Source organism: Schistocerca cancellata, chromosome 12 (assembly GCF_023864275.1).
Source record: "Schistocerca cancellata isolate TAMUIC-IGC-003103 chromosome 12, iqSchCanc2.1, whole genome shotgun sequence".
In the NCBI taxonomy this organism is placed as follows: domain Eukaryota; kingdom Metazoa; phylum Arthropoda; class Insecta; order Orthoptera; family Acrididae; genus Schistocerca; species Schistocerca cancellata.
The window spans coordinates 105,640,037-105,666,677 of NC_064637.1; the positions used below are offsets into that span (position 1 = coordinate 105,640,037).

At 44.4% G+C, this 26,641-nt stretch overlaps 1 protein-coding gene across 1 annotated transcript in view; it reads left to right on the forward strand.

Annotated features, from left to right (window-relative positions):
• Window positions 1–371: 371 nt before the first annotated feature.
• The window catches only part of LOC126109491 (protogenin A-like), a 288,364-nt gene continuing 262,094 nt past the window's right edge, over window positions 372–26,641 (forward strand). The window contains exon 1 of the mRNA XM_049914516.1: window positions 372–462. The gene's annotated coding sequence lies outside the window, so the exon portion shown is untranslated. The remainder of the gene's footprint in view (window positions 463–26,641) is intronic.

The following is a 26,641-nucleotide window of genomic DNA, read 5'->3' on the forward strand; positions in this document are numbered from 1 at the left end:
ATGTGAGGCTCCCTTTGTTATTTCTCCCGTCTCCACACTTTTTTCCTCCTTCGGGATTATTTGAATTATTAGGCACATTTTTTTTTTAAATTCTGTTTGATAAGTTTGATTGATACAAGTTGTTTGTAGCGCCATCGTTTGCATAATTAGAGTTTTGCTGAGAGAGTGGCAGCGAGCAGTTGATGCAGGAGTGGCGCTGCTGTTGCAGGAGAGGCGTCGGCGTCGGCGGCGGGCGCTGCGCCGGCGGCGGGCGGCGTCGCCGTCGGGGCCGCCTCGGCCTCCAGCGGTGCGGGGGCGGCGCTGCGCGCCTGGGCGTCCCGGCGGCGGCCGCTGACGCTGGGCTGCCCCCGCGCCGCCCCCGCCGCCCCAGTCGTGGGCTGGCTGCTGCACGACCGGCCGCTGGCGCTGCGGGACGACGGCCGACGGTCGCTGCTCGCCGACGGCTCGCTGCACATCGCCAAGGTGAGAACTCCGGCTCCTGACGGTGCCGCCCGAGCGCCGTCCGAAACGTCGCCGACGTAGCTCGTCTCTCTCACGGTTCCTAGCGCAGTACCGCACCTGTGGCCAAAGTACTAACTCGAATTATTTAGGAGACTGTTTTCGACATGGAACTGTCAACAGGACCTTAAGGGAGTCTTGAACTGTGAATTTACCTTCAAAATCTTGTCTTAGAGAATTTACTTCATTTACTATACTTGAGTATCGCTCATCAGTGTGGGATCCGTACCAGATCGGGTTGACGGAGAAGATAGAGAAGATCCAAAGAAGAGCGGCGCGTTTCGTCACAGGGTTATTTGGTAACCGTGATAGCGTTACGGAGATGTTTAGCAAACTCGAGTGGCAGACTCTGCAAGAGAGGCGCTCTGCATCGCGGTGTAGCTTGCTGTCCAGGTTTCGAGAGGGTGCGTTTCTGGATGAGGTATCGAATATATTGCTTCCCCCTACTTATACCTCCCGAGGAGATCACGAATGTAAAATTAGAGAGATTCGAGCGCGCATGGAGGCTTTCCGGCAGTCGTTCTTCCCGCGAACCATACGCGACTGCGACTGGAACAGAAAAGGGATGTAATGACAGTGGCATGTAAAGTGTCCTCCGCCACACACCGTTGTGTGGCTTGCGGAGTATAAATGTTCATGTAGATGTGCTAGCGATTCATCAAGAACTTAAACACATTTAATCACACTATGTGAGCGTGGAAGTGGTTGCCTGTGACACTGAAGAAACAAATTAATTTTTTTTTAATAAATGGAAATTTTATTCGTAAAACCCTTTTTTGGTTTAAACAGATTTAAAATTATAATCAGAAAGCACCCCGTAAATATCTAGTTACAATTTATTCAGAGGCAGAAATAACTTTTTTTGATAGTATGAGCTTTCGGGCTGAGGACGTTGCCGCTCCCTTCTGACACGGCCGTAGTCACGACCGCTCACAACAACCTCTGAAAGACTACACTGGTGCAAATCTGCAACAACTCACACAAACACATAAACCATGCACCCCGTAGGAGGGATGGAAATGGTACAAAACACTCACTTTAAAAAAAAATTACTTGCCACCGAAAATGCAACTTGTTTTTAAAGGAAAACTCTTACGGTGGAAGGATGGCAACTTTATATAGTAAAATGACCATTTAAATAAAAACCCATGTAACGCAGTGTTACATAAAATGTACATGCACTACATTACACATATACCTCCGCTCAAGATGATAGGCAAGGTAAAAACATATTTCAGGAGTTTGGCCTTTACACCTTAACCAATAAATTCGTTAACATCGAATCCGACAAACATGACAGAGGCAGCTATTAACGTACGGCAGACCGACAGACCGTAACTGCCTAACAAATGCCGACGGGAGACAGACGAGCAAGCTGGGGACGAGAGACTGACCAAGAAAACAAGTAGAATTAAACAAGTAAATGCAACAACACATCACGAATCACTTAACTTCTAATAAACTGCGATGTCTGGCGAAGACCTGGCGCAGCACCCACAAAACGCTCTCCCGAACCGTCCGCTGCCAGCCGCTTCAACGGACGCAGGAAGGCGCGCCGATCTCCCGTCTCACGGCATCGCAGCTCGCGCCGGCCAGACCGATGTCGTGGGTTGATCCCTGTTGCTCTCGTGTCGGCCGCGAACCCACTACCCCTCGCTATACGGCGCGGCCCACTGGACTCACGTGGCGACCTCACATGCGCCGACGCTCAAGGCGGACAAGTCATCTTGTGTCTCAGTGCGCGACCGACCGACCAACCGATCGATCCAACCGCCAATGACCATTGCCTGAGCAAACTCGAGCAGACTGGCGGCCAACACATACTAGCACTCCGGACGACAGACACACTGACTGCTCCACACTGACCCGGCTGACCATCTGGCGAGCTCATAGCGCCCCTTAAGTGCACGTGAACAGGCAACGTATCCCCTTTCGCACAAGAGGGAGACACCAAAGCTGCGATTGCCACAGCGGCGCCACCGCCAGAAACGGAGGGCGACTGCTTCACACAACGCGCTGCGACGCGCTCTTCAAAACTGCAGTTTTTACCACGGCTCAATCCTGTAATGGACGAATTTCCTATGGTTGACCATACTAATGTTGGTACATCGATAGTTGAAATGGAGGACAGTGAGACGTCAGCTGGTATAAATTTATATTCAAAATGAATAAATTCCTCCAGCTGTATTTAAGGTGACGATTTTATTTTGGCAACTAGTTTCAACGTTCTAACATCATCATCTTCAGGCCCATTTCCTTGTTGTCGTCAAGTGCTTGCGGCTGATACTAGTAGTCAGTAGGGAGATACGGACGTGCTCCGTGTGGAAGGTGGTTAGCAACCTGACACCTGCGGATTTTTTTTTATTTCCAGAGTTGAAGAGCCCGTTGAAAGGTCGAAGATTTTCAACAATAGACGACATAAAAGAAAATTAGCCGACGGTGTTTAGCGCGCTGAACACTACTGGCCATTAAAATTGCTACACCACGAAGATGACGTGCTACAGACGCGAAATTTAACCGACAGGAAGAAGATGCTGTGATATGCAAATGCTTTTCACAGCATTCACACAAGGTTGTCGACGTACTGAGATGAGGAAAGTTTCCAACCGATTTCTCATACACAAACAGCAGTTCACCGGCGTTGCCAGGTGAGTCGTTGTTGTGATGCCTCGTGTAAGGAGGAGAAATGCATACCATCACGACTTTGATAAAGGTCGGATTGTAGCCTATCGCGATTGCAGTTTATCGTATCGCCACATTGCTGCTCGCGTTGGTGGAGATCCAATGACTGTTAGCAGAATATGGAATCGGTGGGTTCAGGAGGGTAATACGGAACGCCGTGCTGGATCCCAACAGCCTCTTATCACTAGCTGTCGAGATGACAGGCATCTTATCCGCATGGCTGTAACGGATCGTGCAACCACGTCTCGATCCCTGAGTCAACAGATGGGGACGTTTGCAAGACAACAACCATCTGCACGAACAGTTCGACGACGTTTGCAGCAGCATGGACTATCAGCTCGGAGACCGTGGCTGCGGTTAGTCTTGACGCTGCATCACAGCTAGGAGCGCCTGCGATGGTGTACTCAATGACGAACCTGGGTGCACGAATGGCAAAACGTCATTTTTACTGATGAATCCAGGTTCTGTTTACAGCATCGTGAAGGTCGCATCCGTGTTTGGCGACATCGCGGTGAACGCACATTGGAAACGTGTATTCGTCATCGCCATACTGGCGTATCACCCGGCGTGATGGTATGGGGTGCCATTGTTACACATCTCGGTCACCACTTGTTCGCATTGAGGGCACTTTGAACAGTGGACGTTACATTTCAGATGTGTTACGACCCTTTGCTCTATCCTTCATTCGATCCCTGCGAAACCCTACATTTCAGCAGGATAATGCACTACTGCATGTTGCAGGTCCTGTCCGGGCCTTTCTCGATACAGAAAATGTTCGACTGCTGCCCTGGCCAGCACATTCTCCAGATCTCTCGCCAATTGAAAACTTCTGGTCAATGGTGGCGGAGCAACTGGCTGGTCAGAATACGCCAGTCACTACTCTTGATGGACTGTGGTATCGTGTTGAACCTGCATGGGCAGCTGTACCTGTACACGCCATCCAAGCTCTGTTTGACTGTATGCCCGGGCGTATCAAGGCCGTTATTACCGCCAGAGGTGGTGGTTCTGGGTATTGATTTCTCAGGATCTATGCACCCAAATTGCGTGAAAATGTAATGACATGTCAGTTCTAGTATAATATATTCGTCCAATGAATACCCGTTTATCACCTGCATTTCTTCTCGGTGTAGCAATTTAAATGACAGTAGTGTAGCAAGAGGCATATCAAGACTGCTTCCGGAAGTGAGAACGGCGTTGGGAGCGGTGTATCAAATTGTGGAGGAGAGTATTTCGAAGAAGGCCAGGCACAGAATGTAAAACGTAAGCGTAGGAAAATTTTGTGGACAGAGTGCGGGAACATTGTGAACAGTCGTCGTATAAGTAAAATCGGGTCTCTTGCGTGTGTGCTTTCGTCCTCAGTCTGCGTCCTAAACCTTGTACTTTAGGACGCCAATCCTGCAGTTGGATAGTTTCGCGCTCTTAATCCACATTTAAAAGAACCTGCCTGTCATTACACGAATTGCAGATTTTACCCAAGTATTTCTACAATTCCTTTACCGAGCGAGGTGGCGCAATGGTTAGCACACTGGACTCGCATTCGGGAGGACGACGGTTCACTCCCGCTTCCGGTCATCCTGACTTAGATTTTCCGTGATTTCCCTAAATCGCTCCAGGTAAATGCCGGGATGGTTCTTTTCGAAGGGCACGGCCGACTTCCTTTCCCGCCCTTTCCAAATCCGATGAGACCGATGACCTCGCTGTTTGGTCTCTTCCCCCCAAACAACCCAACAATTCCTACCGCCGTTGTCTCACGGGACGTGAGAACGCCCGTGGACGGGAAGCGAAGTGGCGTCAGAGCGTGGAATTCCACGTTCCACTGCAGTGCAAAGCGTGAAATGAAGTCTGGCATGTCTGATTTTTGCCTCGTCGAGAGGAGCGTGACCAAAGAGATGCGACATCGTTTTTACGTTACAAGCTGAACTTGCGAGACGCCATATCGTATGAAGTTAAGCTCAGTATTTGGTGGATTTTCTTTACCTTAGAGTACGTGGTACGAAAATAGGCTGTTTCAAGGCATCAGTAAACTGGGGACCCGTTTTAGACACGATTTGTTACGAAAGTTAATTTAGTGACTGAAGTTAATAGTGAGCTTTCTTTCTGAAGCACATCGAAATTTAGTAAAATACGGTTAGTCTTGGACTACCTCAACAATCATTTCAAAAGCTATTTGAATCTACGCAATTCAGAAATAAGAGATTTAACTTTGAACTTCAATTAAATGATTCTGAACAATTAACAATAGTGAAATTTAGTACGTACCAAGCTGAGCTGCAGTCTCAGGTAAGCTAAAATACGGTAACAAAACTCGCACTCTTAATTTGTGCTTGTGTAATCTAAATATTGTAGCCAGCTATGAATACCTTAACTGAACTTTGAAATTAAAGCAGTGAAACCGAATGATATTACTTTAATGCTGGCGTTTGAATTTCAACGGCACTCGGGTTCATTCCGGAAAAGGAAGGGACCCTGATTGGTAATGCAATTGGGACAATGAGCAACAAAGGTTCGTGCTACGTTGCTGTAATTTTGAAACAGTATGAAAAGCTGAGGTCTGCCATACAGTTCTAAAATTTTACGTGCTTCCAGTCTTCCTTGTTGTTTGATTGAAGGTTTGAAGCCGTCGATCGAGGAGGTGGCGACAGTCACTCATTGTCGGCCGTCGCTGTTGCAGAAGCTGGATGTTGGCGCGCCTTCTTCTCGACACGGTCACCAGGCCAAGCTCTCGATGTGCGCCAGCTAATGCTTCCCGTCCGCGACACCGTGTCAGAAACTAACATAGCAAGTCGAGCGCAATTACATGCTGCCAAACCCCGAAAGCGCGGCAACTCGCGGGAGCGTCACTCAACACACCTGTTCCACCGCCCTACTCCAGCCAGACTCTCTGCTCTGCCCGCGCTCCACGCGGCAGAGTTAACACTCTCAAAGATCGTAAACACTTTGGTTCTCCACACGACCTACCGATGTAATGGTTCGATAGCATAGTTATCCCTAGGCAAGACCCAGCGTAAAATACAAATAATATTCACAAAACAAACCAACATAAATGCATAAATATATATATACAAACAGTAAAACAATTACAATATATAAAGAGACAGAAATGTCATATCCTCAGGTGACAAAATAAGGAAAAATCTATAGTACAATAGATGGAAATAGAAGGATATGCATTTCCGGCGTTACACACTGAAGTCGCGAATGGCGGTAGTTTGGGGTCGGTGGAATGCACGATACGGGGCTTCTTGCACGGAGCTGTCCTTGGAAACCGATGTGTACCAGTTGCTCGGAGCTGTCCTTGGTAACCGATGTGTACCAGTTGCTCGGAGCTGTCCTTGGTAACCGATGTGTACCAGTTGCTCGGAGCTGTCCTTGGTAACCGATGTGTACCAGTTGCTCGGAGTTGTCCTTGGTAACCGAAGTGTACCAGTTGCTCGGAGCTGTCCTTGGTAACCGATGTGTACCAGTTGCTCGGAGCTGTCCTTGGTAACCGATGTGTACCAGTTGCTCGGAGCTGTCCTTGGTAACCGATGTGTACCAGTTGCTCGGAGTTGTCCTTGGTAACCGATGTGTACCAGTTGCTCGGAGCTGTCCTTGGTAACCGATGTGTACCAGTTGCTCGGAGCTGTCCTTGGTAACCGATGTGTACCAGTTGCTCGGAGCTGTCCTTGGTAACCGATGTGTACCAGTTGCTCGGAGCTGTCCTTGGTAACCGATGTGTACCAGTTGCTCGGAGCTGTCCTTGGTAACCGATGTGTACCAGTTGCTCGGAGCTGTCCTTGGTAACCGATGTGTACCAGTTGCTCGGAGCTGTCCTTGGTAACCGATGTGTACCAGTTGCTCGGAGCTGTCCTTGGTAACTGATGTGTACCAGTTGCTCGGAGCTGTCCTTGGTAACCGATGTGTACCAGTTGCTCGGAGCTGTCCTTGGTAACCGATGTGTACCAGTTGCTCGGAGCTGTCCTTGGTAACCGATGTGTACCAGTTGCTCGGAGCTGTCCTTGGTAACCGATGTGTACCAGTTGCTCGGAGCTGTCCTTGGTAACCGATGTGTACCAGTTGCTCGGAGCTGTCCTTGGTAGCCGATGTGTACCAGTTGCTCGGAGCTGTCCTTGGTAACCGATGTGTACCAGTTGCTCGGAGCTGTCCTTGGTAACCGATGTGTACCAGTTGCTCGGAGCTGTCCTTGGTAACCGATGTGTACCAGTTGCTCGGAGCTGTCCTTGGTAACCGATGTGTACCAGTTGCTCGGAGCTGTCCTTGGTAACCGATGTGTACCAGTTGCTCGGAGCTGTCCTTGGTAACCGATGTGTACCAGTTGCTCGGAGCTGTCCTTGGTAACCGATGTGTACCAGTTGCTCGGAGCTGTCCTTGGTAACCGATGTGTACCAGTTGCTCGGAGCTGTCCTTGGTAACCGATGTGTACCAGTTGCTCGGAGCTGTCCTTGGTAACCGATGTGTACCAGTTGCTCGGAGCTGTCCTTGGTAACCAATGTGTACCAGTTGCTCGGAGCTGTCCTTGATAACCGATGTGTACCAGTTCGTTGTGTCACTGTGGTGCCAACAGTTGCTGCAGATGCAGCACGATGCGCCAGAGGCATACGCGAAAGACGATGGATGGTCTTCCTCTGTCAGTAGTGCCACGTGGCCGTCCGGAGCCTAATCTTCTTGCGAGCGTACATTCTCGTGACCACCGCTGCCAGCCATCGTGTACAGTGGTTACATTCCTGCCACGTCTGTCTACAGTATCGCAGAAGGGACATTGATCTTCTCGTATACCAATTATACGGCCTCTTTCAAACTGAAATGAGATGTTGCTAAAGGGCATTCTTGACTAACAACAACTCACCTCGTCCAGCCTCAAACGGTGACTAACATTCACGGTCGTCAGAGCGTGTATTTAAACCAAACCTGATTTGCATCGTCATACTGGAGCTACTAGCACCAATCTTGTGCGACTGTCGCGAAATTTCAGGAGACATCATCCTATATAGAAACATGCCTACCAACTTTCGTGTATGTCGCACAACTCCATCTTGGCGTTGGGATTTTTTTCCATCACTGTATACGGGGTGGTCCATTGATCGTGACCGGGCCAAATATCTCACGAAATAAGCGTCAAACGAAAAAACTGCAAAGAACTAAACTTGTCTAGCTTGAAGGGGGAAACCAGATGGCGCTATGGTTGGCCCGCTAGATGGCGCTGCCATATGCCAAACGGATATCAACTGCGTTTTTTTAAAATAGAAACCTCCATTTTTTATTACATATTCGTGTAGCACGTAAAGAAACACGAATGTTTTAGTTGGACCACTTTTTTCGCTTTGTGATAGATGGCGCTGTAATAGTCACAAACATATGGCTCAATTTTAGACGAACAGTTGGTAACAGGTTTTTTAAATTAAAATACAAAACGGCGGTACGTTTGAACATTTTATTTCGGTTGTTCCAATGTGATACTTGTACCTTTCTGAACTCATCATTTCAGAGAACGAATGCTGTTACAGCGTGATTACCTGTAAATAAATGATGTCCGTCTACCTCAATGCATGTGGCAATACGTGTAACGACATTCCTCTCAACAGCGAGTAGTTCGCCTTCCGTAATGTTCGCACATGCATTGACAATGAGCTGACGCATGTTGTTGGGCGTTGTCGGTGGATCACGGTTGCAAATATCCATCAACTTTCCCCACAGAAAGAAATCCGGGGACGTCATATCCGGTGAACGTGCGGGCCATGGCGTGGTGCTTCGACGACCAATCCACCTGTCGTGAAATATGCTATTCAATACCGCTTCAACTGCACGCGAGCTATGTGCCGGACATCCATCATGTTGGAAGTACATCGCCATTCTGTCATGCAGTGAAACATCTGGTAGTAACATCGGTAGAACATTACGTAGTAAATGAGTATACATTGCACCATTTAGATTACCATCGATAAAATGGGGGCCAGTTATCCTTCCTCACATAATGCCGCACCATACATTAACCCGCAAAGGTCGCCGATGTTCCACTTGTCGCAGCCATCGTGGATTTTCCATATTATGCCTGTTTATGTTACCGCTGTTGGTGAATGACGCTTCGTTGCTAAATAGAACGCGTGCAAAAAAATCTGCCATCGTCCCGTAATTTCTCTTGTGCCCAGTGGCAGAACTGTAGACGACCTTCAAAGTCGTCGCCATGCAATTCCTGGTGCATAGAAATATGGTACAGGTGCAATCGATGTTGATGTATCTTTCTCAACACCGACGTTTTTGAGAGTATCGATTCTCGCGCAATTTGTCTGCTACTGATGTGCAAATTAGCCACGACAGCAGCTGAAACACCTACTTGGGCATCATCATTTGTTGCAGGTCGTGGTTGATGTTTCACATGTGGCTGAACACTTCCTGTTTCCTTAAATAACCTAACTATCCGGCGAACGGTCCGGACACTTGCATGATGTCGTCCAGGATACCGAGCAGCATACACAGCACACGCCCGTTGGGCATTTTGATCACAATAGCCATACATCAATACGATATCGACCTTTTCCGCAATTGGTAAACGGTCCATTTTAATACGGGTAATGTATCAGGAAGCACGTGATACCACGTACTTATACGTTTATGATTATTACAGCGCCATCTATCACAAAGCGAAAAAAGTGGTCCAGCTAAAACATTCATATTTCTTTACGTACTACACGAATATGTAATTAAAAAATGGGGTTCCTATTTTTTTAAAAAAAAAGCAGTTGATATCCGTTTGACCTATGGCAGCGCCATCTAGCGGGCCAACCATAGCGCCATCTGGTTTCCCCCTTCAAGCTAGACAAGTTTAGTTCTTTGTAGTTTTTTTAGTTTGACGCTTATTTCGTGAGATATTTGGCCCGGTCACTATCAATGGTCCACCCTGTGTACTGGGTCATTCCTTGAAGACGTTACATTCTTTGAGAGATGATTTAGACAGGTAAATGTATCAATTTCACGTCACGTAAGTCCGAAAAAGGCCTAGTCCAAAGTTGTATTCCACTCTCAGAGATATGGACCGATTTTCGCTTACATGTACCGGTACTGTTGTTATTAATATTGTAGGATAGGCAACTTTCAGAGGTGGCTGTATGGGCAAAAGAAAGAAAAAAAGTATAGTAAACGTGTGCTCAAAAATGCATATTTATGTGCTATAAGCACTAGTTCATCTTCAATACCGTGAAACATATGTCGTCCAATGCAAGCTCTTTGGTTTCCATATTTTTGGTAGTATGACCGAAACAAGACAAGTCCGACAAGTCTGAAACGCACATCTTAAGAACTGCTGTGGAAACATATCTTCTACTGTCAGTTCTGAAAGCTGTCTACCCATGTCGGCCGTTGTGACCGAGCGATTCTAGACGCTTCAGTCTGGAACTGCGCGACCGCTCTGGTCGCAGGTTCGAATCCTGCCTCGGGCATTGATGTGTGTGATGTCCTTAGGTTAGTTAGGTTTAAGTAGTTCTAAGTTCTAGGGGACTGATGACCTCAGATGTTAAATCCCATAGTGCTCAGTAGAGTTGTGGCGATTCGTGAATGAGTGTCGTTCGTTTGAACGACTCTAAATCAAGAATCGTAAGAATCGAATCGTGATACGGACGAATCGTCGTTCAAAAGAATCGTGAGAACGATTGCGTGTTTCCGAGTCATGGCGATTCCAAGTTCCAACGATTCATCGATTCTTAGTACGCTATGCTTCGAAGGCAACTTCCGAATCATGACGAGTCATGCCGAATGATTACGACCGCCAGATGGCAGTCAAGTGGAAGATGCGTGTGAACAAAGGAAGTTCGGAACGAACAAACGAATTTCGTGGGCCGTAATATTACTCGTTAAAACCAAGCTGACACTTGGCGGTGGCTGACGGGAACGAGCGTAAAGGCATTTCTCATTTACTATCGTTACCATTAGCCACCGCGCCGACGTCAGCTTAGTTTGCGCGAGTAATACACGAACTAGTGATGACAGAAACGATATTCAGCGAATACACAGCTCCCAATACACACGATTAAAATCAAGAAATCCAAGTATGATGAATAAATACGTACCTCTTATTTGTTGCAGATGCAATGCAAAACACACACACCTTCTTTACACACGAGCAATAGCACTTGGATTGTGTATTATATTTCGCGTACTATTAGACTGGTTTTTGCTTTTCAGATTCATATTAAATTTTAGTGAAGTAATGTCGCTGTATACGATTGAATCCTACTGTTTAGAAGTATGTCGTCTTCTCACGTAAATAGTATTGACAGCGGCAAGTTCTCAGACAAATTAAAAGCAAAATACCTTTGCTTTGTATTTAGAAGAAATGAAAGTTGAGCTAAATTTGCTGTGTGGGAGAGCTGTCAGTTGCATTATGAATTACAAGGGTGATGTGGACTTGGAAAGACATCTTAGCACAGAAAAACATAGGATGGTATGAGCCAAACCACGTCTGCCCCACTGCTACATTTTGTTACTGTAAAACAGACGTCTGTAGTTAGATACGTTCAAGCCACACAACCAAACTTCCACGTAATTTTGCACCACCTCTCGCATAAATCGACTCCTCTTTCTTGGCATACTGAAATAAAACAATAAATGCAATAAAATCAAACGTGACCTTTCATCAATTAAGGCACTACACGTATAAATGGAGAATCACACTTGTAGTGGTTAATAAAAAAAAGAAAAGAGAGAAGAAAAGTAAAAGAAAAAAGGTTGAAAATGTGCGAAGAAATCGTAAGTGAAAATGGTTCTTTTTAAAATCGTTAATGACCGTGAAAAAAGGGAAAGAAAGAAAGAAATGCAGATCGGATTTCGTATTACAGAAAAGCTATAGTTGGGGCGGTCCTTGTGGCGTTTTTGAGCAAAAGTTAAACCAATTTCCACTACAAAAATTATTGAAAAGAAACAGAGAATAACAAAATGTAACTGACAGGGGGAAGTGGCGTAGATAAGAGTTCATCCTTTACCAGGTTAACTTGTCTTCTTTCGTGCGGCGTCCAGGTCTTCAAAAATCTCCTACATTTCGGCGTAAAAAGTCTGCTCCGAAATCTTGCAATCGTCCAGGAAGCACTAATTTATACCAATTAAAATCATCTTGATACTGTATGCAATTTAATGTACTTTGCTACTTCCATCCTCCGAATTTCTTAACAACTTCCACAATATGCCTACACATTAAAATCAGATCAAGACTAGCTAATAAGTTTTTTTAACGTCTTTATCAGATCACGTCTGCCTTAAGCTTCGGCTGTCAAGAGACAAACAAGAAACGGATAGAAAAACAAAAAAGAGTTACAATTTTAGTGTTTTCTCTGCCGTCGAGCGCTCATACCGCTGCGACGGCACGATCCATGTCTGAGGGAACGAGTGCAGCGCGGCGAAACTCAAAGTCCCGCTACACACTTGTAACGTCATATGCATGTTTACTCATAAATAAACTATTTCTGGCATATCTTATCATGACACAGTTCGATTCTAACCCCACTGACAATTTCAGACATGTCCTGCCATCTGTGAGTAAGATGTAGAACTTTTGGCATACCGTAAAAATCGTGCCATCGCAGACTAGAATGAATCGTGAAAGAATCGTGAACGAATCGTAGGAATCGATTCGCAATGTGAGATTGAATCGTAGGAATCGAATCGGGAAAAAGAATCGTGTTGCTCAGAGCCATTTGAACCATTTGTCTACCCAACACTCCGCTGTCAGAGATATCAGAACGATTTTCGCTTACAGCTTTTGACTCGATCGTTCCTGTTCTGCGCCCCTTACCTCAAACTGATACAGTTACCTGTCTGCATCATCACTGAGAGTTTGTAACATCATCATGGAACCCCATCCCAATTGTAAATTAGCCGGCCGCGGTGGTCTCGCGGTTCTAGGCGCGCAGTCCGGAACCGCGCGACTACTACGGTCGCAGGTTCGGATCCTGCCTCGGGCATGGATGTGTGTGATGTCCTTAGGTTAGTTAGGTTTAAGTAGTTCTAAGTTCTAGGGGACTGATGACCACAGCTGTTAAGTCCCATAGTGCTCAGAGCCATTATTTTTGTAAATTATATGGCCTCTAATATGAGAGGCGATTCTGAAGCACTCTTGTTTGGTGATGGCACTAGCTTGGTAGTGGAGGATGTTCAGTCCATCACGGGCAGTGTATCAAATATTGAAGTCAAGGCGTAAGTTAATGACTTGTAGAAAATAATTTCGTGCTAAATTACTGTGAAGTTCAGTTTTTACACTTTCTGGTAGACAGTTCAGTTAAGTGGCATTTTGATACACAGACGGCATATGGTTAGTGGGTCTGAACAGTTCAGATTCCTACGTAGTCATCGGGATGTAGGGAAACGACATGGCGGACAAAGCAGCGAAGGAAACATGTTGGGGTGGTGTTGTCCGTTACTGTCCCGCCCGTTGCATGCCGTCATCTCGTTTCCTGATGGACGCACCATGCGCCAGTGGAAGACCGAATGGTTGAAGGTAGAAAACAAACTGTTGTCGCTTAAATCGACTACAAGGGCATGGCGCTTAAATCGACTACAAAGGCATGGCGGACTTGACTTCAGCCTCACCGCTGGAAGGAGATTCTGCTTACCAGGCTGGGCCTTTAACACACGGGTTTCTCCTCCGCGGGATGATACGCCACTGTGTGAGGTTTGTGGTGTGCCATTTCCAGTTCTCTACATCTTCATGGATACCCTGCAACTCACATTTAAGTGCCTGGCAGAGGGTCCGTCGAACCACCTTCACAATAATTCTTTATTATTCCAATCTCGTACAGCGCGCGAAAAAACAAACACCTATATATTTTAAACATAGGTACACAACAGCAACGGTTCCACGTAATAAAATTATAAACAGCCGACCAGTTGCAGTGGATAAAGAAATTCTTTACCTAGGTTTCGACAAATATAAATTTGTCTTCTTCAGAAGGTAGCAATTTTACATTAGTAAGGACTTATGTACCATCGCCGTTTTTACAATTGTCGGCATAGATCCATGTGTAAAAAATAAAATATAGCCCTAGAATTAGGGCTACAATATAAAATAGTTCATAATATAAATATTATATATATATATAATATATAATAAATATAATATAAAATAGTTCATGGATCTTGCAGAGCTCACATATATCTTTCCGTGCGATTTCCCTTATTTTATGATGATGATCCTCTCTCCGTATGTAGGTCGGCGTCAACAAAATGTTTTCGCATTCGGAGGAGAAAACTGATGAATGAGAAGATTCGTGAGAAGATTCTGCCGCAACTGAAAACGCCTTTGTTTTAATGACGTCCATCGCAAATCTTGTATCATTTCAGTTACGCTCTCTCCTCTATTTCTCGATAATACAAAACGTGCTGCCCTTCTTTGAACTTTCTCAGTGTACTCCGTTAATCTTATCTGGTGAGGATCCCACACCACGCAGTAGGACTCCGAAACAGGACGGATAAGCGTAGTGTAAGCAGTCTCTTTAGTAGGCCAGTTGCATCTTCTAAATGTCCTGCCAATAAAACGCAGTCTTTGGTTCGTCTTCCCCACAACATTTTCTACTTGTTCTTTACAATTTAAGTTGTTCGTAATTGTAATTCCTAAGTATTTAGTTTAATTTACTGCATTTAGATTTGACTGATTTATTGTATAACCGAAGTTTAACGCATTCCTTTTAGCACTCATGTGAATGACCTCACACTTTCCATTATTTAGGGTCAGTTGCCAATTTTCGCACCATACATATCTCTTCTACATCATTTTGCCGTTTGTTTTGATCTTCTGATGATTTTACAAGTCGACAGCAACATTTGCAAACAACATAGGACGGCTGCTCAGACAGTCTCCTAAATCGTTTATATACAGGGTTATTACAAATGATTGAAGTGATTTCACAGCTCTACAATAACTTTATTATTTGAATTATTTTCCCAATGCTTTCCACACACATAAAAAAACTCAAAAAGGTTTTTTTAGGCATTCACAAATCTCCGATATGTGCCCCTTTAGTGATTCGGCAGACATCGAGCCGATAATCAAGTTCCTCCCACACTCTGCGCAGCATGTCCCCATCAATGAGTTTGAAAGCATCGTTGATGCGAGCTCGCAGTTGTGGCACGTTTCTTGGTAGAGGAGGTTTAAACACTGAATCTTTCACATAACCCCACAGAAAGAAATCGCATGGGGTTAAGTCGGGAGAGCGTGGAGGTCATGACATGAATTGCTGATCATGATCTCCACCACGACCGATCCATCGGTTTTCCAATCTCCTGTTTAAGAAATGCCGAACATCATGATGGAAGTGTAGCAATTGTAAACGGTAAGGCTTCTGCTTTAGCCTTTTCCGTAAGATTTTCCAAACCGTCGGCTGCGGTACGTTTAGCTCCCTGCTTGCTTTATTCGTCGACTTCCGCGGGCTACGCGTGAAACTTGCCCGCACGTATTCAACCGTTTCTTCGCTCACTGCAGGCCGACCCGTTGATTTCCCCTTACAGAGGCATCCAAAAGCTTTAAACTGCGCTTACCATCGCCGAATGGAGTTAGCAGTTGGTGGATCTTTGTTGAACTTCGTCCTGAAGTGTCGTTGCACTGTTATGGCTGACTGATGTGAGTGCATTTCAAGCAGGACATACGCTTTCTCGGCTCCTGTCGCCATTTTGTCTCACTGCGCTCTCGAGCGCTCTGGCGGCAGAAACCTGAAGTACGGCTTCAGTCGAACAAAACTTTGAGTTGTTTTACGTATCTGTTGTGTGTCGTGACCATATGTCAATGAATGGAGCTACAGTGAATTTATGAAATCGCTTCAATCATTTGTAATAGCCCTGTACATAAGGAACAGCGGAGAGCCTTTAACACTACCTTGCGGAACGCCAGAAATCACACCTGTTTAACTCGATGACTTTCCGTCAGTTACCCCGGACTGTGACCCCTCTGACCACGAATCCAGTCACAGAACTGAGACGATATTCCATAAGCACGCAATTTCGCTACAAGCTTCCTGTGTGGTACAGTGTCAAAAGCCTTCTGGAAATCTAGTTCAGCATATTTTGGCAACGCGTGTCTTATATAGTAATTCCAAGGCAGCGCTCAGTCTCGTAGGAGATCTGCCCACGATCATCACCGATACTGATTCTAGTGTTACAATAGTAATGAAATTTTGTGAACTGTCAGGCCTATTCCCTAAATTAGTAGGGAAAAGAGGCATACTTTAAGTGCATTACAAACTGCTCCGCATGTGGGGACAGCCTTCGTCCTCAACCTATGAGATTGGCATGCTGGCTCCTCGTCAGGGCGCTGATGACCATGATGTTGAGCGCCCCTCACCTCAAATCATCATCATCATCATCATCATCGTGGAAGGCCCATTTTCAGGACCTTTTCCAAAAACTGAATGCTCCTCTGTTTATCGTTGGAACAGTATCAGAAATAAGTGAAAGTCTTAACAAGTGCAATAGTCAGCTTCTTTCATTTGCTTCTAACGTACGGCATTATAACCAGAATGAGATTTTCACTCTGCAGCGGAGTGTTCGCTGATATGAAGCTTCCTGGCAGATTGTGTGCCGGACCGAGACTCGAACTCGGGACCTTTGCCTCATTCTGGAAACATCCTCCAGGCTGTGGCTAAGCCATGTCTCCGCAATATCCTTTCTTCCAGGAGTGCTAGTTCTGTAATGTTCGCAAATCTTCTGTAAAGTTCGGAAGGTAGGAGACGAGGTACTGGCAGAAGTGAAGCTGTGAGGACGGGGCGTGAGTCCTGCTTGGGTAGCTCAGTTGGTAGAGCACTTGCCCGCAAAAGGCAAAGGTTCCGAGTTCAAGTCTCGGTCCGGCACACAGTTTTAATCTGCCAGGAAGTTTTAATATGGCATTATAAGTTGGGGTAGCTCTACCCATGCACGAAGGTTAGTTTTGGCTCAGATTCAGGCAGTTTTAGTAACATTTGGTGGAGGTTCACAAACCTCTTGTCGACCCCTGTTCAGGAGTCAAGGAATTCTGACATTCGCCTCTCAATACTTATTTTCTTTAATGTCGTTTATTGTTAATAGTAAGAAAATATTCCGAACAATCAGCAACTTTCACTCAGCCAGTACTAGGCAAAAATGCAAATCTCCATTTGGATCTCACCAAGACTGTTGGCAGAAAGGCGTGTGGTATTCTGCTGCATCCATTTTCAGTAAGCTGCCGCAAGAATTTAAAAAATCTTAGCAGTAATCCTCGCAGCTTCAGTTCTGAACTGAAGAATCTTCTCATGGATCACTCTCTTCTGTCACGAAATTCCTGGAAAAAATTGAGCAAATTTCTGTATTGCATTGCTAATTATTCTAATACGTACCCGCAGTTTGTCATCTGCGTAGGATTCGTGTAAATATTATCTATTTTTAACATTTCTGACGTTAATTTCATGTACTCATTCGTTCCATGACCACGGCGATTTGCTCCTGAATTTAGTCCTACGGAACTAGACGGGTAAACCAAAAAATAAAAAAATAATAATAATTTGCCAGGTTGGAGTGGGGCTCGTGCGCTAAGGACTCCGTACAGACTGAGTTATGTGTACAGACAGTTCATCCATTCCAGAGAATCGAGGATCTCGACAATTTTTGCCTGCTACCGACATCGATACTGGCAAAATATCGGTCCGAACGATCCTAGTACCTTCGAGTTTGATGTTAGATAACTAATGACAAAAGAAATATTTTTTCGTGTGCTATAATAATCTAACAGTTTCGGTGTTTTCGCTCTATTTGGTCTGTGAAACCATGCTTCTTGTCAAATTTCACGGTTCTACATCAACAGGAAGTTGTTTGCTGTTGTTGTGGTCTTCAGTCCGAAGACTGGTTTGATGCAGCTCTCCATGCTACTCTATCCTGTGCAAGCTTCTTCAACTCCCAGTACCTACTGCAACCTACATCCTTCTGTTTAGTGAATTCATCTCTTGGTCTCCCTCTTCGATTTTTTCCCTTCGCGCTGCCCTCCAATACTAAATCGGTGATCCTTTGATGCCTCAGAATATGTCCTACCAACCGATCCCTTCTTCTAGTCAAGTAGTGCCACAAATTTCTTTTCTCCCCGATTCTATTCAATACTTCCTCATTAGTTATGTGATATACCCATCTAATCTTCAGCATTCTTCTGTAGCACCACATTTCGAAAGCTTCTATTCTGTGCCTGTCCAAACTATTTATCGTCCATGTTTCACTACCATACATGGCTACACTCCATACAAATACTTTCAGAAATGACTTCGTGACACTTAAATCTACACTCGATGTTAATAAATTTCTCTTCTTCAGAAACGCTTTCCTTGTTATTGCCAGTCTACATTTTATATCCTCTCTACTTCGACCATCATCAGTTATTTTGCTCCCCAAATAGCAAAACTCATTTACTACTTTAAGCGTCTCATTTCCTAATCTAATTCCCTCAGCATCACCCGATTTATTTCGACTACATTCCATTATCCTAGTTTTGATTTTTTCGATGTTCATCTTATATCCTCTTTTCAAGACACTGTCCATCCAATTCAGCTTCTCTTTCAGGTCCTTTGCTGTCTCTGACAGAAATACAATATCATCGCCGAACCTCAAAGTTTCCATGGATTTTAATACCTACTCCGAATTTTTCTTTTGTTTCCTTTACTGCTTGCTCAATATACAGATTGAATAACATCGGGGATAGACTACAACCCTGTCTCACTCCCTTCCCAACCATTGCTTCCTTTCATGCCCCTCGATTCTTATAACTGCCATCTGGTTTCTATACAAATTGTAAATAGCTTTTCGCTCCCTGTATTTTACCCCTACCACCTTCACAATTTGAAAGAGACTATTCCAGTCAACATTGTCAAAAGCTTTCTCTAAGTCTACAAGTGCTAGAACGTAGGTTTGCCTTTCCTTCATCTTTCTTCTAAGATAAGTCGTAGGGTCAGTATTGCCTCACGTGTTCCTACATTTCTACGGAATCCAAACTGATCTTCCGCGAGGTAGGCTTCTACCAGTTTTTCCATTCATCCTATAGCTTTTACTGAGTTTTCGAGAATGAGAATGCGTGAGATACATGAACGAATCTTTTGATTACACTGACTTAGCATCTAATATTTATTTTACCGCCAAGGGACGATAATTTTACCGTCACGTTTACGATGTGACATAAATTTCAACATGATAATTCTATCAGTTCCTGAGTAAAGGGGGTCTTAACAGACTGACATACAGTCTCATAGTAAATGACAAAATTTTTTAATGTAATATCGTAACAAATTAAGTTGCCGATTATTTCTTTTGGTTGTAGTGTTAAACCTTACTTTTTGCCAGATTTCTTGGTTATAGGTCACTGGAAAGTACGCTGTAGGTTCTGATGAGTGAATTTGAGAGTATCAGAATATGTTACATAAATGGACGTATCTTCCGATTGGATTGACTTAGAAACTTACGTTTTTTCTACCACTACGAGTGGTAGAGCCTGGGTGGTAGACCTTAATATTTGACATAAATTTCAACTTGATATACACTATGTGATCGAAAGTATCTGGACACTCCCAGAAACAAACGTAATTCATATTAGGTGTATTGTGCTGCCATGTACTCCGTATCAGCGAGCTAAGTAGTCATTAGACATAGTGAGAGAGCAGAATGGGGCGCTCCGCAGAACTCACGGACCTCGAACGTGGTCGGGTGATGTGGGTGGCAATCGTGTCACACGTCTGTCCGTGAGATTTCCACAGTCCGAAACTTCCCTAGATCCACCGTTTCCGATGTGATAGTGGAAACGTGAAGGGACACGTACAGCACAAAAGGCCGACCTTGTCTGTTGACTGACAAGAGATCGGCGACAGTTGAAGAGGGTCGCAATGTGTAATAGGGAGACATCTATCCATACCATCACACAGGAATTCCAAACTGCATCAGTATCCACTACAAGTACTATGACAATAGGCGGGAGGTGAGAAAACTTTGATTTAATGGTCGAGCGCCTGCTCATAAGGCACACATCACGCCGGTGAATACCAAACGACGCCTCGCTTTGTGTAAGGACGTAAACACTGGACGTTTGAACAGTGGAAAAACGTTGTGTGGAGTGCCGAAACACGGTACGCAATGTGGCGATCCGATGGCAGGGTGTGGGTATGGTGAATGCCCAGTGAACGTCATCTGCCAGCGTGTGTAGTGCCAACTGTAAAATTCAGTAATTTTATCTTGGAACTCTTCCATTTGATCCGTGTTTGCATAGGAAAAACAACAATATCAGAAACTGAGTCCGCCTTGATGCAAAACACATTGTTTTTCGTTTATTTCTTTATGCTCCAAAACTAGTTTCGGCGACAAATATCTAGTATAGAATATGCAGACATTAACATGGCTATACAAACACAGTCTCGCATTATACAGTCTAGAACCGTAATAATGTGCCACTGTGTTTGTATAGCCATGCTAACTTCTGCATATTTTAGATTAAAAAAAACCCACTGATGATGGTGATATTTGTCGCCGAAAATAGTTTGGGAGAATAAAGAAGTAAACGAATAACATGGTGTTTTGCATCAAGGCGGACTCAGTTTCTGATATTGTTGTTTTTAGTAAAATTCAGAGGTAGTGGTATTATGGTGTAGTCGTGTTTTTCATGGAGGAGGCTGGCATCCCTTGTTGTTTTGCGTGGCACTATCACAACACAGGCCTACATTGATGTTTTAAGCACCTTCCTGCTTCCCACTGTCGAAGAGCAATTCGGAGACGACGATTGCATCTTTCAATACGATCGAGCACCTGTTCATAATGCACGGCCTGTGGCGGAGTGGTTACACGACAATAACATCTCTGTAATGGACTGGCCTGCACAGAATCCTGACCTGAATCGTATAGAACACCTTTGGGATGTTTGGGAACGGCGACTTCGGCCCAGGCCTCACCGACCTACGTCGATACCTCTCCTCAGTGCAGCACTCCGTGAAGAATGGGCTGCCATTCCCAAAGAAACCTTCCAGTACCTGATTGAACGTATGCCTGCGAGAGTGGTAGCTGTCATCAAGGCTAAGGGTGGGCCAACACCATACTGAATTCCAGCATTACTGGTGGAGGGCGCCACGAACTTGTAAGTCATTTTCAGTCAGGTATTCGGATACTTTTGATCACATAGCGTATCTATCCGTTCTTGAGAAAAATGAGTCTTCACAGACTGAGGGACAGACAGACAGTCTGCTAACAAGTTACAAAAAATAAAAATTTGTCTTACGTTATTACAAGCTAACAGTATTCTCTTTTTTTCATTGGTTTTAGTTTGAGATTGTTGCCAAATTGCATGTTTCTTGGTCAACGTGAGGTAGGGTCTATCCTAGAGGTCTTGCTGCTGAGTGAATTTCCGAGTATCAGAATATCTGAAATTAATGGCATGTATCTTCTGATTACATTGACCAAGAACCTTCGCTTTTTTTACATCGCCAGGGGAGCATTAAGTCTGGAACCGTCTTAAAATGTGACATTTCAACGTGATACAGCCGCTCCTGAGAAAAAGGGATTTGAACAGTCGGGCGGATAGATAGATGGACGTGTGATTCTCTCAAGGTACCGTTTTTACCAGTTGAGATAAGGAACACTAAAAATATGAAAGATTTAAAAAAGTAAGTTACACATAATTACGGCAGGCCAACTCACGGAGTCATGGCATTATTTTTCAACATAATCAGCAAGTCCGTGTAAACAACAATCGGAGTGTTCTACGAATCGTTCAGTTCGTTGAAAGTGGTTCAAATGGCTCGAAGCATTATGGGTCTTAACATCTGAGGTCGTCAGTCCCCTAGAACTTAGAACTGCTTAAACCTAACTAACCTAAGGACATCACACACACCCATGCCGCGGCAGGATTGGAACCTGCGACCGCAGCGGTCGCGCGGTTCCAGACTGAAGCGCCTAGAATCGCTTGGCCACAACAGCCGGCCATTTCCTTTGTCAATGAAATGAGCTGCATGTTTAATATGACTGTCAGTCATATCAGCATAAGGTTGCTGCAATGAGGCAAGGTATCTAGCTATCTCGTGGGTGGAACCGCCTACAGCGCTGACAATTGGCTTCGAAGGAATCTGAGGTTTATGCATTTTGGGTAATCCATAGAGTCTAGGTGGGTACGCTTCTGTTTTACAAAGCAACAGCTTACCCTGGGAGGAGAGCGAAGACGCTTTCACCAGTGGATTGGTCATTTTGAAGACGATATCCGCCGTCAAAGCCTACATTGTATGATCAAGTAGCGCCTCTGTTCGCTTCACAAGAGCTAAGTGAACCCCTCTTGCCAGCAGCGCTCGGCAGACGGGATGGTCACCCATCCAAGTGCTAGCCCAGCCCGACAGCGCTTAACGTCGGTAATCTGACGGTAACCGACGTTATCACTCCGCCAAGGCCGTTGTCTTCGTAAGTTTAATTAACAGATATTAATATTTCATATACTGTTCTATGGTGTGTTCTTGCCATTTATTTTGCTTTTCAAATTAAAGTATTATGAAATAGATGAGGATTAATTCCATCTCACTTATATTTTATTTCTTCAATTTAGTGATAAATGTTACTAAATATATTAATAACTGAGAAATCTACTACACGAACAGTCATTGTCTGACGTTTATTAGGAACTGAAGGATCATGTGAGAACTAAAGAGAAAAACAGAAGAAACCAACTGAATGGAGCTTTACTCGTAATTATGAATCTGGCGTGTGGTAAGGTGTGAAGCATTGCAAACAGAGGGCTACATTGCATTTTAGGCAAACTGTTGTCGAACGTTTTTGTTTCTTGTAAGTACTGCAGTGGACAAATCTTCGATAGGCCGGACCCTTTGCCGATAGATGCTGCCCTACGTTTTAAGGCGAATTGTATTGGCTACAGTTGCTCGACCTGATCCCCCTTTTCTCCTCCAGTCTGAAATCCTGGGCCTTTTTTGATTCTTGCAGGAGGGAACCAGCCATTTCAATTGCTAATTATAACCTGTGTTTCAAGTAGCTCATAGGTTTTATTTCATACATACATTTACTGCCTGTATATTTATAGAGGATGTAACTATTTATAATGCTTGCTTCTGTACAGTAATGCAGTAACTTTAACGACCAGTGTCGGGATTTCCATGACATGTTAGAGGTAGGCAGAAGCGGATCAAAACGATCCACCAATCCGATGCGTAAGTTGTAATCCCTCATCGTTTCTGGACAAGGAACACTTCCCCGAACAACCCTATTATTAATTCTCCGAATAAAACATTTAGATTCAGCACACATACATTTCCCCTTTCTTTCCATTCAGCTACTTCGGTATCTCCAACCATAACTGTATCACATTCTCCCATTTTTAGAGTTTTCTCAGCAACTTATTCGTCAGTAGGAAAGAGCATTCGTTTTTTTTATGACTGGCACAAGCAACAAATTTTTCTTTAGTGTGTGTTTCTTCATTACAACATTTGAAAAAAGTAAAGTACCAAAGAACAAGCCGTACCCTAGTCCTTCGTAAGGAACTGAAAAGTTTTTCACCTGTGGACATGTTAGTGTTACCTCCTTCGTCTTTGCCCTGATACACTGACGTTCCTAGACATTGTACCAGCACATGCAATCACCCACATCGTAAAACCTCTTTTAATTTATTGATTTGGCGTATGTTGTTTCAAGGAACTTCTCCATTCGAATCCGACCACAGATTCATCAAATATCTGGCAGGATGGAACAATTTCTTGAAAACAGGGTTGGCGACATGATCCAACGTAGCTCTGATCTTGCACAGTCACTCACGCTTTTTTGACATTTTCTAATTATCATTTGTATCTAAAAATCTTAAAATTTTCAAGAAACATTTAACGGACATTACTTGCACAACAACTGTTGTAAAAGTTTTTATCATTTCTCCTGTACAGTCCAAAACTAGGTAATTGATTAATCGCATGATAACCAAACGAAAGAATGCTTTCAGTTCGTCCACAATTAAATTCAATGCTTACTTTTATGTATCGCACACAAATTTGACAGAGCGATGATCTGCTCTGAGAACTCGTCGGTCAAAATGACGTCCAAAATTGCCATCTGCCTACTAACGTTCGCTTCAGCCATGTTTGATTGAGAAAACAGTGCTGCAGTACTGTTGGGGTTCATGACCTGCCCTACACCAGAAGACAACACTGTCAGTTTTCTTTTCACTTTCCGATTCTTCGACAGCTGAAGAGTCGATATAGTTTCATTGTTGCCAGTTCTGAATTATCAGCCATGGCGTCTGTAATTCTATTTAGTTCCTCTAAAATTTCCTTCTCCATCAGAGATTGTCTGTTGAGAGCCATGGTTAGGCATACAACAAAATGAAACTGTTAGCTAAGAAATAATACCTTCAGTGAACGCTGAGACTACAATTATTTAATTCTCGATGGTGTTTCAACTATTAAATTTGAGACAAACATTCACATTCTCCATTGAAATCGTCTGCAACCTAACTTTCGGTGATCCGTTTAACGTCTTCGCCTATATCTTGAGGACGGAATTGTACCCACCACGTAAGAAAACACTCGTTAATGAATTAATAAAACGTGATTATAATCGACAGTTTCAATCGAAAGGCAAGAACTCTTAGCTCGAAAATGAACAAAAAAAGCCGGCCGCGGTGGTCTAGCGGTTCTGGCGCTGCACTCCGGAACCGCGGGACTGCTACGGTCGCAGGTTCGAATCCTGCCTCGGGCATGGGTGTGTGTGATGTCCTTAGGTTAGTTAGGTTTAAGTAGTTCTAAGTTCTAGGGGACTTATGACCTAAGATGTTGAGTCCCATAGTGCTCAGAGCCATTTGAACCATTTTTTTTAACAAAAAAAAGGCTCTGAGCACTATGCGACTTAACTTGTGAGGTCATCAGTCGCCTAATTAAACCCAACTAACCTAACGACATCACACACTTCCATGGCCGAGGCAGGATTCGAACCAGCGACCGTAGCGGTCGCTCGGCTCCAGACTGCAGCGCCTAGAACAATTTTGGGATGTTTTCGTAATAAATACTTCAGCATGCAACGAAAGTGAGTAGTACATACCACAATATACGCAGAATTGAGCGTAGAATGATCACCTTACTTTGGAATGGAATAATCTCAAGCATTTCTGACTTTGGGAACAAGTTATTGCCGACTGTGTACTGATCTAAACAATACCACATCCAAGGGTAAGTAAGAACGTTTACCACTTTCACTCCGTATTACGAGGGTCACTCCAAAAGAAATGCACACTATTTTTGTAAAAATACAATTTTCATTTTGCATGTGTGAAAGTTTTACAGTGTGTAGATACGTCCTTTCCGCTTGTTTTCAAACTTAGTTCAACCGCTTCCTGTGAGTGGCACCGTCACAGCATGTCTTCAAGATGGCTGCTACACTTGACGTTCGTCAGAAGCAACGTGCTGTCATAGAATTCCTGTGCTGTGAAAACGAGACAGTGGGAAACATCCACAAGAGGTTGAAAAAGGTGTACGGAGATGTTGCTGTCGATGGCAGTACAGTTAGTCGGTGGTCAAGCATGTTACGTGACGAAAGCGGGCACGGCAATATTGAGGATTGTCCTCGCAGCAGCGGGCCTCGTACTGCACACACTCCAGACAATGTGCAGAGAGCTAACGAACTGGTGACAGACGCATCACAGTGAACGAATTGTCACGCTACTGTGGGATAGGGGAAGGAAGTGTTTGCAGAATACTGAAAGTGTTTGTGCCAGGTGGGTTCCCAGGATGTTGGCAGTGGCTCACAAGGAAACAAGAAAAACGGTATGCAGCGATCTTTTGGAACAGTACGAGAATGGTGGAGATGAATTTCTTAGAGGAATAGTGACAGGTGATGAAACATGGCTCCACCATTTTTCACCAGAGACGAAGAGGCAATCAATGGAGTGGCATCATGCAAATTCACCCAAGAAAAAAATTCAAAACCACACCTTCTGCTGGAAAAGTTATGGCTACGGTGTTTTTCGATTCCGAAGGACTCTTGCTTGTGGACATCATGCCAAGTGGAACAACCATAAATTCTGATGCATATGTGACGATACTGAAGAAACTTAAAGCTCGACTGAGTCGTGTTCGACCACATCGGCAAAAGCAGGATGTTTTGCTGTTGCACGACAATGCACGGCCACATGTCAGTCAAAAAACCGTGGAAGCGATCACAAAACTCGCATGGACAACACTGAAACACGCGCCTTAGTCCTGACATGGCTCCATGTGATTATCATCTCTTTGGGAAACTGAAAGACTCTCTTCGTGGAACAAGGTTCGAAGATGATGACTCCCTTGTGCACGCTGCCAAACAGTGGCTCCAACAGGTTGGTCCAGAATTTTACTGAGCGGGTATACAGGCGATGATTCCAATACGGTGTAAGTCAGTTGAGAGGGATGGAAATTATGTGGAGAAATGAAAATATTGTTCCTAAAGGATGTATCTACACACTGTAAAACTTCGAAACATGTAGAATAAAAGATGGATTTAAAAAAAA